This window comes from Balaenoptera physalus (assembly GCF_965194825.1).
Source record: "Balaenoptera physalus genome assembly, chromosome: 1".
Lineage (NCBI taxonomy): Eukaryota > Metazoa > Chordata > Mammalia > Artiodactyla > Balaenopteridae > Balaenoptera > Balaenoptera physalus.
Genome location: NC_138882.1, coordinates 38,883,413 through 38,897,086, shown reverse-complemented (window position 1 = coordinate 38,897,086; position 13,674 = coordinate 38,883,413).

The following is a 13,674-nucleotide window of genomic DNA, read 5'->3' as shown; positions in this document are numbered from 1 at the left end:
TTTGAACAATGGTATCCATTTTTGAAATACAATCTGAAGGTATTTCAAATATCGATACATAAAAGAAGTAAGTGTGGAGCTGCTCTGGGTGAAGTGGGGAGATGGCTCCGCCCTGTCAGCCCAGCCTCCCCTCCCCATCTCACAGGGACCCTGAGGAAATTGCTTTTGTGGTGTTCAGGTGGAAAACCCAATGTCCCTGCTCATCTACATACCATTTGCCTTTGATCCTGCTCCTGAGTCTGTCCTGACCACCTTTCTCCCCCATAGGTAGGACCAGGGGTTAAAACTGACCCACAGTAAGTGGTAACAGAGGCCTTGTTGCCCACTAAGAGCCCTGGTGAGCCTTCTGAGAAATGAAGTACTAACGTCTCAGCAGATAAAAGTGAGGCCCCCCCCAGGGGACCCATGAGGCAGTGAAGCAGGCCCTCATTTTTGGGAAGAGAGGCAGGGCCGGCTGTGGTCTGCCTTGCCAGCATGAGGGGAGGGTAGGGGCAAGAGGGAGTCTCCACATGTGGGTGTTAGGATGGCAGCCCTTGAACAGGGGGTCAGGAGCACCCCAGTTGGCCTACAGCAGATAGCGTAGGAGCTGTCGCCTGTGGGGAAAGCTGAGCTCTCACCAGATCTAATGGGAGGTGTTTAGGTGTGAACACAAGTTTGGAAGATGGAACATGAGGCCTGAAGGGACAACAGTGGCACAATCCACTTTCTCTGGGTCCCCTGAATGTGGAAGTCTGGGCCTGGGAGATGATGACTGGGGTGGAGGCTGAGGTGAGGGGAAGTGGAGGGGTGCTGTGAAGTGTGCTTGGAAGGCAGGAGGACAACGGAGAGGGACCCAGTGAGATAGGCCAGGGCTGAGGGGGCGGTCAGGGAGAGGACTGGAAAGGCACGGCCAGGACTCAGGGAAAGGCAGCTGATAAAGAAGCTTGCTCTCACGGAAAGGACCGGAAGACAGACATGTGGAAAGGAGAAGGGGGGAGGACTCCAGTGAAGGGGCCAGACTTCCTGAAGGTTCTGAGAGAACTGCTAAGTTTCCTCCTGAACTATGATGGGGGCTGGGGGAAGGGGTGGGGGGAGGAATGGGAAGGAGTGGAGTAGGTCTGGTGGCTCAGGCCTAAAGGACTGTTACTTTTTCAGAAAGACAGTGTGATATAGTGGAAGAACACTGTCTAGGAGTCAGGAGGTCTGGTTTCTTGTCTGACTTAGCCATCAACAAATCATTTTAGTTTTCTGGGCCTTTCATTTTCTTATCTGTAAAATGAGGACGTTGATTATTATTGATTGCCAAGTCCCTTTGAGTTCTAGACATTGTAAGATCCCATCCAACAAACACATGTGGGTTAGGCACAGTGCCGGGCACTGGAGGTGCAAGTAGACCAGATGCCCTTCCTTCAAGGGGCTTGCACTGCAGTGGGGAAAATGGACATTTCTACAGGTAGCCAGGTTACAATGTTAAAGGGGGTGAAAGCACTGATTCTGTTACTAGGTCAAGGTTAACACTTAGGGTGACATAGTAAAAAGGAGCAGAAAATACCAAAAATGGGAGCTAAAGGAAGAACTGATTGATTTAGAGGTAAAACAAGGAGGTCTGGGAGAGTGTGCTCAAGGCTTCGAAGCCAAGAGAAGGAGCAAGGGGAAGAGGGCTGTCTGTCCTTGGCCCATCCTGAACCCCAGGGCCTGCTCTGAATGGCTGAGGCCCCGTGCTGAACAAAGGGCTGTGGGAAGGCTGCGTCCCAGGCCCTCTTCTCTAGGGACATGGAGGAGTGCTCAAATCAATTTCATTTCTCTGAAACATTTCTTTATTTTCATTTTAGAATAATTAGAAAATTGAAAAAAACAAATGATTCATAAGTTTAGTAGTCAGTTAGCATAGTGTAGCCCAGATCTCCCTCCACCCCTCTCTCTCTTTCTCTCAACGCACACAGACAATTTTATTTGACTATTTTGTGCTTTTTTCACTTGGCAATATAATTGAACATCTCCCCTTGTTGTTAAGTATAGATTGACATTGACAGCAGACCCCAGGACTCCAACATGGTGGCAGCCGTTCCAGTGAAGAAGAAGAAACTCACAGATGTCAAAATAGGGGAATTGCCGAGCAAGATACTGATGCGGATTTCACCGCTTGAGACGTTGTTAGTGGGTCTCAAAGAGGTTACCGCTGGTATTACAACGGGTGTGTCAATGTAAAGAAAAAGAGTGTAGCTGGGGTTTTCTGGTCCGGCAGCTTACATGCTCTCCAGCTATTGCCTTTCTCACAAAGGAACTCAAACATGAGCGGCCACGCAAATATCACTGAAATGTGGAGGGTGCCCCATGCATCCCTGACCATGACGTTCTTTACCTGACATTCCTGAATCCTTTCATATCCTACTTGAGAATTAACACCCAAAAAAAGATGAATAAAGCACCCAATAAAAAAATATATCAACATCTTCATTTTTAATGGCTTCATAATAATTTTATTATTGTGTGAACATAACATAAATTATTTAACAATTCCCTGTTGTTTGAAGTTTAAATTTCTTTCCTTTTTTATTTTGCTATTATAAACAATGCTTTAATGAAAATAGTATTATGCATAGATCTTGGCACACCTACCTAATTATTTCCTTGAATATGATGATTTTACAGCTTCTCATGTATATTACCATGTTACTCTCTGGAAGATTTGTTCCCACTTACTCCCAATAGCAGCGTATAGATGTCATTTCCCCCCTCTTGCCGACTCCAGGCATTATAATTCTTTTTAATCTTTGCCATCTGAAAAGTAAAAAGGGTATATCATTGTTTTAAGTTACATTTCTTTTATTACCATTGAGGTTGAACATTGTTTACATTTTTAAATTGTATTTGCATTTCTTCTTTCATGATTTCCTTTTTCAATATCATTTTGCCATTTTACCCCTATGGTGTGTATATTAGTTTCCTAGCGCTGCCATTACAAATTACTACAAACTGGGTGGCTTAAAACAACAGAAATTTATTTTCTCGTAGTTCTGGAGGCTGGAAGTCTGAAATTAAAGTGTCAGAAGGGCCATTCTTTTTCTGAAGACTCTAAGGAAGAATCCTTTCTTGCCTCTTCTTAGATTTGGGTGGTTGCCAGCATTCCTTGGCATTTCTTAGTTTTGTGGCTTCGTTACTCCAAGTTCTGCCTCCTTCTTCCCTCCAGGCTTGTCTGTGTGTCTCCAAATTTTCTTTTCCTTCTAAGGACATCAGTCAATGGGTTAGGGCCTACCCTAATCTAGTATGAACTCAACTTAACTTGATTACATCTGTGAAGACCTGATACCCAAAGAAAGTCAGATTTACAGGTATCAAGGGGGTAAGGACTTGAGCATATCTTTTGGGGGGACCATTGCACTGTGCTTTTTTCCCCCTATTAATTTGTAACAGCTTTATACTTCACGTTTTAGCTCCTTTGACTCACACCTGACCTCAGCTCAACCGGAGAGGGACAGAGATTGGATTGGATTGGATTTGAGGAAGGTAGGTCTTTAATGCCTAACCACTATGTGAATCATGAATCCTGTGGGTCTCAAGAGCTCCTGTATTAAACCTTTCTTACCAAAGAAGCTAAGTGATGGATGGAGAGAAAGAAGAGGTTATTTTCCTGGCACTGCTGTGAGTGACTCTTGGCAGCTCTTCCACTAGCAGGTCTTGAAGTCAGTTGGTTAGAGTGGATGATGATCAGGATGGGAGAGGCTGAGCCACCAGTGACAGTGTTTGAATCGTAAATAGGTGAATGAACGACCCCTGACACTGGGAAGAGAGTCATCTGGCTTCATTTGTGCTTCCAGGCTTATATGAGGCTGTTTGACTAATATTGGTTTCTTAAAAGCGTAATGTGGCTGTTTTCCTGCTTCTCAAGCATTCAAGCATTTCAGTGGCAGCTTGACCCTGAACTTACACTTTCCTTGTTCCTGAACGGATCCTACTCATCCTAAGAAACAGAACTATTACCAGCTTAGAAGACTCTCTGCTCTCCCTGACCTCTGCAAGATTCTTCTCTAGATGGATAGGAGGATGGGAAGAATTGGCTCCAATTTCCAGATGAATTAAGCTAGAGCAGTAGTATTCTAGTGAGAACTTCCCCTGGGGCCCAAATCCAGATCCTTCCCTTCTGTGACCTCACCTCCGGGGAGCAGCTCTGCAGAATCAAGAGCAAGATGGGGCTCCAGAGAGGTTCTGGAGTCTCTGAGAGTGGGAAGTACCTTGTCCCATGGTGGTGAGGGGGCAGTGTGCCGGTCAGCCTGCCCCTTAATGGGCCTGGGGCAAGAACCAGTGTAGCCAGAAAAACCTTTATCTTTTCCTGGGGTGTCAAGCGCTGTCAGGGCCAGAAGTGAGAGTGAGGATGAAGAAAAGTGCACCACGCCCACCACCACTGCTTCCTGCTCAGGAAAGAATGTAAGCATCAAGACAAGTGGCTTCCAGAAGGCAAAGGCCGACCATGGGAAAAGTGCTGGAGTAGAACGCTCCTGAATTTAGGGAAAGTGTAGACCTGGGTTTGAATCCTAGCTCTGCAATTTACTAGCTGAGTAGCATGAGCTAATCCTCTTCTCTTCAAGTTTCAATTTCTGTTTTGTGAAAGTAAGACAATATTTTGGTAAGTTGTTTATAGGATAAAATAAAATAATGTAGGAAGAAAAGCCCATCACAGGGTATGGCACATAGTAGGTACCAAATAAATGTTAATTTATTTCTTCCTTATAGCATTTTTTTCATCCTATATACTTTGATTGGAGCAATACCACTGAATGATTCTCCCTAAAATAATCCCTTCATCCAGCTAGTTGAAGTTCTATAATTCTCTCATTCTTTGGGCTAAGACACTCTCCCTTAAATATGTTTTTGAAAACTTACTTCTGTCTTCACCTGATCAGAAATCTGCATATCACAGACCTGGCCAGGCCTTGTGGGACACATTAAGCATGATTCTGATGGGAAAGGTGGAGGGGGGGGTCAGCTAGAGCTCCACTCCACTCTGGGAGAGCAGGCCTGAGCAGCTGCCTGTGGGTACACCCTGGACTGTAGAGGGAGACACAGGACAGGAACCCGGGGATAGCCTGGGTGACACATGACTCTCCCTCGGGAAATGTCCATCACACAGGTTGTCTAACCTCCCTTCTAGGCAAATGGGAACCTGAGGGTCCTGGAGACTTTGGGTAGAGTGTGAAGATGAGAACATTACCTGCCTACAGGTGAGGAATATGGGACTGAAGCGGTCACCTTGGGGAGCAGTTGAACCCCAAATCCAGGCAGACTATTGAAACAAGTCATCAGTTTGAAAGGGTAAGTCAGAAAGGGCGAGTCCAGGTGGGAAGACCAACAGACAGCATCCAGGGAAGCCAGAGGTGAAAGTTCAAAGCCAGGGTGGGCAATGGAGACTGAGCCATGCTTCGAGAGGGTAGCTGCAGAGATGCTTCACAGAGCTCCTGCAGCCTCGGACAGGAGCCATGATGACCAGGTGGGTATATTAGGATTTTCCCTGCCATCCACAATCTGAGCCCCCACCTCCCTGATCAGTTCTAAACCCTTTTCTTGTTTTGCACCTGAGTGTGAGGAAATGTGATTCCTAAAGCACAGGCTCCAAATTCTAGCTGCTTCTTCCTCCTCTGAAGCAGGAGTGAAGGATCCATCAAGGAATTAAGGCCACTTTAGTGAGCATTAGGCCAACGCTTCTGGAAATCACTTTATTGCTTTGGAGTAAGTCCTTGTGGTATCTCTGTAGCCAGGAGCCTTACTTAGGGCATCTGAGACACTCTGGCCTCGAGGCTTAGTTCCCAAGGGCATTGTCTCCCACAAGAGTCAGTCTTTTGAAGGATTAGGCATTTTCATCACTAGGGGGAATGAGATACCACAAGGACTACCTTGACCCTCCCAGGGGGGTCATAATTCCATAGACTAAGATTCTGGTTCTGTGTAAGGGACGGTGGACATTATGCTCTGTGTGATTGAATGTGTGATTCATTTGACACTGAGAATAAAACTAGGTTGAATAATAAGAAAATATAAACCTCAGAGGATCTGAAGAAAAGCCCTGAAATCATTGTTGAATCGTAAATTAACACTCTAACGAGACTAGAAATTTATCCTAAATTTAGGACCTTCTGTTTTTATTTTTTCCATTGAGTTTAAATCCTTTCCATAAATCCTAAATATTTGGTGGCTGTAAAGTTGATTAAACACCTGAAATGTAGTTCCCTGGGACATAAGAAGAAAAATATTAAGCACTTTTTAAAAGTCCATGAGTGAGGGATGAGTTATGGTTTCTTTGAATAGTGAGAATTGTGCCTTCTCTACTGAGGTCAAGAGGAAATGAAGAGAAAGGAAATCAATAGAAAAATGACTCTCATGCTTTAATCATTATTTTCTTCTCCCATCAGGCACCTTCTGTTGGATTGTACAATTAATAGTAAAGTGATTAAAAACATACTAAAACCCAGAAATAGAGTATGAGGCAGTAGCCTGAGAAGAAAGATCCTTGCTCCTACATCATTCTGCCTCCTTGATGCCCCCCTCCCCAATCCTTTCATCCACCTTTTGAGCATGATTCAAACCTTAATGCTGCTATGATGTTACATATTTATATGGTGATTCATCTTTCAAGAGAGTTTGTGCCTAGCCTTGCAAATGGTCTAGCAGTCCACATTTTATCAGCTCTTCCCACAAACACTGAATTATGACATCCCTGGTACCCAGAAACACTGTGCTCGTGGTCCTCTCACTTGCTATAAATGGGACCTTGCCTACAGCTTGATATCCTTAGTCACGAGTCAAGTGGTTAAGTCAATAAGTGTTCATTGAGTACCAGTTCTCAGATCCTACTGTTTGATGTGTGAGGTAAAGGAAGAGCAGGCTGGCCAGTTGGCATCCAGTGATTGCGGGCAGAGGCCTCTTATCCACAGGATTTATTATCTCCATCTTTTGGAGAGGTTAATTAGCTTACCCAAGGTTCCAGGCTAGTAGCTGGTAGATTTGTACCCAGGTCTCCTTGATCTTAAGAAAAGGATAAAGTAGGGAGTGACAGAGAGGATAACTGAGAAGTTTAGATGGATTCTGAAGCAGGCCTGCTATTACCAGCAGGGAATTTTCCATATCCTCCCAGGGTGCACTTCAATGAGTTGAGATTATTTGATATATTGGAACAGATGGACATCAAGTACGTACTTAACACAATTTCAGTTACTGTGGGGTTAACAAGTGCCAACCAGGGCCTGATTTCCACAGCCTCTGCCACTGCAGACTTGAGTCAAAGGGGAATGCAGTTGGAGTCTTGGCTGATGAAACCTTGGGAATCAAGAATTAATTCACAGGATTAGGCAGATGTCTGGGACTAGCTACAAAAAGAAGGACTGGCCACAGAACTCGGGTCAGGAGAGAGAGGAAGCCAGCTCTTAACCCGGAGAAGTCCCCTGAGGTGGCGGAGAAGGAGGGCAGAGGAGGTGTTAGGGTTTTCTGAGCAAGGTCAGCCCCTGAAGGCAGGTCTTTCTTTTGTTTGGTTGACCCTAATTTGTAATTTTGATAGCTTTTCTGTTCACAGGTCCAACCTATCTACAGCTGATTACCTGATTTGAGTCCCATCCTGGTGCTTTGGGGGGCCCATCCTGCCTCTCCATGGATGTGCAGGACTGGTGGATTGTCCCCACTGCCTCACTGCTTAGGACTTGCTGGCAACAGACATTCTTTGGGTGGTGGCTGCTTCCTGTTGCTTGCGTCCTAAATGCCAACTTATTACTGAGTCCAAGCTTGCTCTGCTCACTGCACGACAGGCCAGTAAATCAGGAGACGAGTTGTTGAGGCACAAGGAATAGTGACTTTATACGGAAAGCTGGCAGACCGAGAAGATGGCAGACTAGTGTCTCAAAAAGACCATCTTATCAGGATCTGGATGCCAGTTTCTTTTATAGAACAGAGAGGGGGAGGAGGTGAGGAAGTAAAGCAAAAAGGCCATAAGTCTTGCAAAACATCTCCTGGTTTGGCCAGCCTTGGGGAAGGGATGTGTGAATTTCTTCTTTCTTGCAGCCATTCACAGGTGGGCAGGGTCAGAATGTTTCCCTGTGAGCTGAACAAAGGCACTTTAGTTTAACATTTAGGCAGAGGGGCAGGCTTCCCTGAGGGAGGCCATTACATATGCCAATAGCTATAGACAATTTCCTTTTAGTGATTAGAGTAACAAAAAGCAAGGGAGAGCAAAGGTTAAAGTAAAAGAAACAGATCCAACATGGAGTCAGATTTTGTTCTTCCCTGTTACAAAGTGATACTTGGGTTCTTCTTCTTGTGCTCTATCTTTGGCCCTCTCCCTCCCCAATGAGTGGATCTTCCTTCAACTGTGACCTGAAACATGTCGGGGGTGACAAGAGCCTTGAATGCTGCACCTCAGCTTCACCTTGATGGGAAGATGCCTCCAGACTCTGCCTCTGCAGTCAGTGTCTTCCTCTCCCATCCCTCTCCAGTGTGAGGTTCTTGAGCTGATCCTAGATCTGTCCCTCTTTCTGCCTCCCTGATTCATCAAAGGAAGTCTCAAACCTTGATCCTGCTCTCAGAGAGCCTGCAGTCTTGCTAGATAAGCAAGAAGTATGCAAACAAAACAGATGGACAGCATTCCAAAGAAGAATGCAGTCCAGTGCTAAGCTGTGTAATGTGACATGTGGTAGGAAAACATTGAAAGGAAAGCAGCACAGGTGCTGGAATCAGGAAAGGCTCCATGGAGGAGGTGAAGCATGGATTGGACAGTGAGGATGGAGGAGTTAGTCCTCCTTTTCCCCATCCTAGCTACAGATGCTCCTACCTCTGCTAAAGCAGAGGGTATGGGGGAAGGCCTGTCCTGGGAAGGCCCCATAGGGTCCTGCTCGGTTACAAGTGGGCCTGGGAATGGGGAGAAAAGGGCTGGAGTCATGTGTGGTACTGAAGCAGGGAACCCGGGGTTTGCAAAGAGACACACATGGGACTTTGGGGAATTGCTTGTGTCAGCTCAATTCCTACCCTGAGATTCTGATTCAGTAGGTCTGGGGTGGAGCTCAGTGTAAGGTGCACAACTCCAGTTGGATCATAAGAAGACATGGTTTAATCTTTGTTCAAATCCCAAGCCCACTTGAAACTTGGGAAGTGCTGACAGAATGAATGACAGAACCACATCAAGAATGGACAGGACCTAGTGGGTTGGTGTTTCTCAAAGTGTGGACCCTGTGAGGCCCTCCTGGGTACAAATCCTTTCCATGTTCCCCATTTCTTGTTTGTAGGAAAAAAACCTTCAGCTTCCCAAACCTTCCCTGGGTACCAAAGGGCAGGTTCAAACAGTTGCTAATCAGGGAAGTAAGGGAATCCAGAAACAAAGGAGGAGCAGTCAAGAAATGATGGTGTAGTGACTAAAGCAGGATCCTGGTTCCTACTTAAGGAACATATATAACAATACTTTTGAGTTCTTCTGCTGGAACTAAGGCCCCCACCCAGGTGGAAGAGGGCAACTTCAGGCTGAGCACAAGATTCCTGGAGCACCACTATTACCTCACCACCAAACAATCAGAAGAAAGTAACACACCCTGCATCCCTCACCCCAAATTTTGCCTATTAAAAACTTCTCCCCAAAAAACATTGGGGAGTTTGGGTTTTTGAGCATGAGCCACCCATAATCCTTGCTTGGCCCTGCAATAAACTTTTCTCTACTCCAAACTCTGACATTTCAGTTTGTTTGGCCTCACTGTGCATGGGGCACACGAACTTGTGTTTGGCGACAGTCTGTGGACCACCTACAACAGAATCACTCCAGATCTAATGAATTGAATCTCTAAGGGGTGGCAACCAGGAATCTGCCCTTTTAACAAACACACTAGGATGGTAGATACTTATGTAGCTACATACTAAGATTTGAGAGCCACTCAAGAAATCTTAGTCTATAAGAACATAAGTACAGAAGCCTACCGAGCTCATACAAGCAGTAAGGGTCAGAAGCAGGATTCAAACCCAGATCTGGCTGGCAGTGCTTGGGCAGGGACAACTAGACAAAGACAGAATCTAGCAACAGGCAAAATGGGCTCCTTCACAAAACCCACAAAATGGGTCTAGGCAATAACCCAACCTCAGAGGAACTTTGCCCTTAAGGACCAGCAAGGGTCCAGGATAAAGGGCTAATGCAGGAACCCAGTGGCTGTTTCAGAGATCCAAGGTGTGGAACTAGTTCCTAGGAACAAGAAAATAGCTCAGGCTGGGGAATCATGGTGAAAATTAGTTCCAAAAGTAGGGATTAGTCTCTGATTAATACCTAAATCTGAAAAATGTTCCTAGCTGGGTAGAAAGCTCTGCTGTCTTATGTGATGTACAGTTATAAATGCTGATTGTCCAATATTAATTTGAAGGTCCCATGATTATGCCCATGGACAAAGGTTCCTACACAGAGCTCTAGTCTTTCTACTACCATCAACCCAATAATCCCAGAGAGATTCTCTTCTTTACATGCTAACTCTAGCATTGACACTCAACCCTCAAATCCTGGTCTTATTCCTGTGATAAATATTTTCCTTTTTTTTTTTGGCTGTTCCACATCTTATCTCCTTTCTCCTATTTAGAGAATTATTGACCTAAAGTCTTACTAAAAAGCAGATCTTGAATCTGCTACAAAGGTCAGGTACTCAATTTCCAGTCTCCTATAGTTAGAGTGGGACAAATGACATGGGCTCAGCCAATCAGATGAAACCACCTGGACTTTATTTGGGAGCTAGTTTCTAAGGGCAGCAGAGGGTAGGGCTGGTGTCCTGTGCCAGTGTTGTTAGAAGTGTGGCCCTTAGTTCCTGTGTTCAGTGGTAGCTGTTGAAGACCCCTCACAGTGGTTCTGTGGATTGAATTTGGCTATGGTCTTGCTGCATAGCTTCTCTCATTCCTGGAAGTTCTGCAAATGACCCAACATCCTTCTAATAAATTACTTTTCTACTCAGACCAATCAGAAGATATCCAATTTCAGATAGGAAAACAGAAACCACTCTAGGCCTTTCAACTGAGAGTATTTAATATCAGGAACTAAATATGAGATAATGGAAAAGCAAAAAACCAAACATGGAATGGTGAGTCAATCCAAAGATTAACAGCTGCAGGAAGCTGCTGCCACTCTTAGGATTGGAGTTGCAGTGGCAGATATGTTTTCAGATCCCAGAGGCTAAGCTAACCAGTGCGAACTTGAATCAGCCTGTCTGGTGGGAGGTGGAGCTAAGGAGAAACGGCCAGACTCAGAGACCTGGCCTGAGGCAAAGCAAGACAGAAAAAATACCCTGACTTCTCCCTTCTCCCTTCCTCCAGGTGCCACTGGCCGAACCTACCCAGAGGCCAGCCACAGGGGAGCCTTGTCATTCCCTGCCATGGAGAACAGAGCAAAGGGAGGGTATGGAATGGATATGGGAGACAACACATAAGTGACAAGCCCACAGAGTTCATCTCTATTGCTTTCAAATAAGAGCGCTGCTGATAAGATGCTAAAGGGAACATCTCTACGTGAAATACAAACATACATTCGAAGTCAAAATCTACAGGGTGGGTATTTCTAACACTGAGTGATATCCCAGCTGGAAAACTATGGGTACATAATGTCATCCTAGACTTTATTTAGTACAGCTAGCACCCATGTCAGTTTATTTTACTGTTTCACACTCATAGGCTGTCTGCATTTTCTCTTTCAGCCTGGAACCCTGGGGCAGTCAGTCTCCTTTGTGACAGGGTGCCAGGAATAACCACCTCCCTTCTCAAATTTCCAAGCTTCGAGTCCTTTCTAGGCTTCTCTTAAGCTGCTTGGTCCTGAGGTTTTTGTCCCATTAACTGGTTGGAGTGCCATAGCTCATGAGAATAAATAAAGTCAGTAGCTCACCAGAGGATTGCTAGACACCTGGCAGAGGAGGGACCCAGGGTTGGGAGAGGCTCCAAACAGTTCTTTGTGATTTCACCCAGAATGGCCCCCAGCCCCATGGGGGAGATGGGAAAGGCCTACCCTCAGGTTGAAGAATCCATCCCTATAATTTAAGACACCAAGACCTCAGCTTCTAGAGTTCCTTTTTCTGGCTTTGCTCTAACCCTGAATCAAAATTAGAGACTGAGTTTTGTTTTTTGTTTTTGTTTTTGTTTTCATCTCAGTACCTCTAGCACTTAACATAGTCCAATATGAGTGTGGTGAAGAAAAATAATGAATGAGTAAATAAGGGGATGAAGGAATAAATAACAGCCACTATGATAACGAAGGCATCAACTCCATTGTGTGGGCAAGTAAGATAAATGTCTTCTAACTTATTGCCTTTTCTGTGGTTGTTCCTGGAGATGGGCGTGTGTACTTTATGACATTTGCTGCTATGGAAAGGAAGGAGATGAGAAGGCCAGAAACCCAGAAGCTTCAAAAATGCAGCAAATGCAAGGAGATGCCTCTTTTTCTTTACTTCACCAAACAGATGCTCCGTGGCCAAAGATGGCGCTGTGTTGACTTGAGCCTGCCTTTCTGCCTTTGACCTACATCTTCCCATTCACAGTACTGGCCAAGTCAGGCTGCTGTGGGCAGTTTCCTTGGGGAGATATGTGCAAGCTTACATCTCTCTCTTTTAAAGTGGGGATTCCTATGATGGGGAAGGAATGGGGACTGTTATCCTGAAAGCCAAACTCAATTAATTTTCAATATGGCAAAAGGAAACAAAAGCACGGGGAGACCCTAGTTCATAAATTCTGCCTGTTCTATATGACTTTCAATTATGAGTGATTGTTCGATGACAGAAGTTTTTAGAGCCCCAAAGCTTGGAAATGGTTAGGTCTCTATTGACGGGCTTCCTCTGCCTCTACCTTCTTCTCCTTGAAAGCCTGCACTAGTACACACGCACGCACACACACACGTACACCCACCAGTGTTCCCATGTCAGCCCTGACATCGCCTTCTTGCTGCTAATTTATGCTTCTTCTTGCCTGTTGTCTGTTTTGGCTGATGCTAAAGTGACTACCTCTCTTTGGAGATCTTGGGAAACTCCAGGAGATTGGAAAAGATCAGGATATGGGCTCTGAAAAATTACAAGGGCTAGCATCTGGTTGGATGAATAATAGGTACAGAGGGACGCCTAGCAGCTTGCCAGAGACCAGGAACATATGCTCTTTTCGGGGAAATGTCATCACATATCCTGGGTGGACCATTTTCTTCTCATTAGGAAGTGAATGAATATGAGACCACCCTGGAATTGGCTTTCTGAAAAAAAGATATTTCTGACGATTACCCAGGTTCTCAACTTTTAAAATTGGAAGTCCCTGGAGCCAGAGTCATAGGAATGGGTAATAATGTGAAAGCCACTAGGGTTTCCCAGGAGCTCATCTAGCTGACCCTCTCTTACTGGGGTCCTCTATTAACCCCAAAGAGAATGTTCGGATCACTTTCCATGGTGCACTTGAGGCCCCATTAACAGCTTTAGTGCTGCCCACTGGACCTCTAGTTAGAGAGAAGGTGTATATTTGGGGGTAATTCTTTGAACACAGAAATGTTCCTCTCTGTTTCTCACACTTTGTGTGCAGGAGTTCTGTATGTGTTTCTTTCCTTCGCTAGCACCTTTATATTTCTCTTTCTTTTCCTTTCCAAATTCATCTCTTTGTCGCTCTAGTTCTGTCTCCTCCTGCTTCTCTGTTTCATCCTCTTCCTTTGCTTCCTCTCTCCTCTCCTTTCTCCACCTCTCC